The sequence below is a fragment of the Pteronotus mesoamericanus genome, unplaced genomic scaffold (assembly GCF_021234165.1).
Source record: "Pteronotus mesoamericanus isolate MK-2021 breed Mesoamerican mustached bat unplaced genomic scaffold, CSHL_Meso_final scaffold_651, whole genome shotgun sequence".
Lineage (NCBI taxonomy): Eukaryota > Metazoa > Chordata > Mammalia > Chiroptera > Mormoopidae > Pteronotus > Pteronotus mesoamericanus.
This window is the reverse complement of record NW_026555325.1, coordinates 28,402,038-28,403,211: the sequence shown is the minus strand read 5'-3', so window position 1 is coordinate 28,403,211 and position 1,174 is coordinate 28,402,038. Positions and strand designations below refer to the sequence as shown.

At 33.5% G+C, this 1,174-nt stretch overlaps 1 pseudogene; it reads right to left on the bottom strand.

Annotated features, from left to right (window-relative positions):
- Nucleotides 1-369: 369 nt before the first annotated feature.
- LOC129061987 (uncharacterized) lies at nt 370-451 on the bottom strand (annotated as a pseudogene).
- Between the last annotated feature and the right edge of the window lie 723 nt (nt 452-1,174).

Here is a 1,174-nt window from a genome sequence, read left to right as displayed (position 1 = left end):
CATTCCAAGTTAAAATATAAGAATCATTTCTTGAAACATCTCTGTGAACTTGCATATGTCTATGCACAAATGATGAAAAAGTATGAAAAATGCTGTTCTGTTTTATATACTGAGAAGCAGAATTAGAGACACCTAGAGTATTTGTATATTCAGTTCTACTATGCAACAAAAAATTGTTCTTTAAAGCCATTGTATCAGCTTAGATCTCCCTTCTCCATCTGCACTTCAATGAGATTTGATTTCCCCACTTTTCTGCTTACACTTGAAATTACCAGACTTCTTTTGATTTGACAATCTGAAAGGTATTAGTTTTTAGTTGTTTAACTTGCATTTGTGTGAATTCTGAAAGGCTGAACATTTTTCTTTGTCAATATTGAGAAAAGTTTTCAATTAGCAATAATCACGCCTCAGATAACCCTCATTGGTTATGATACTGCCACTGCACAAAGCTTGCATGTCAATAATGACAATATATTACTTTCCTTTAAGAATTGCTTGCTCACACTCTTTGCTCATTTTTATATCAATTTTTTCCTTTAATGATATGTAGGAGTTTTAAAAGTATATATTCTTGATACTAATCTTCTATCAGTTATATGTGCTGGAAATAGTCTTCTCTCAATCTACTCTTTTCAAAGTCTTTTCACTGTGTTGTCTCTTTGTCATAGTGATCTTACTAATTCAATATAGTAATCCATCTTTTATATTTGCTCAGAACATATGCTTCTATCACTGGGTATTAAAATCAATAACTAAACAACCTCTAGGTTCTTTTAAGTGTTTTAATTACACATTCTATATTTTGGTGTTTAGCATTTACTGTGTGCATGGTTTGAGGCCAAGATCTGATTTTAGTTGTTTTGTGGATAGCCAGTTGTTACAGTAACATATATTGAATATACAGCCTTTCTCCAATATATATTGCCACTTGTACCATTGACTAAGTTATCACATGCATGAGCCTTTTCCTGGATTCAGTGTGAAAATGTGGCATCAAAAAAGTTACCTTTCATCCTGGCTAACAGCAACAGCAGAACTTGACCCACCACCATCAGTCTGGTGAAGCCTAAGTTTACAAATTTTGTCCCCTTTCTACTTGAAACAGATTGAAATCCTCAGAGTCTAGCTGATGCCATGCTTAGGAGTTGGGAGAACTCTGAATGGTCCTAAATAT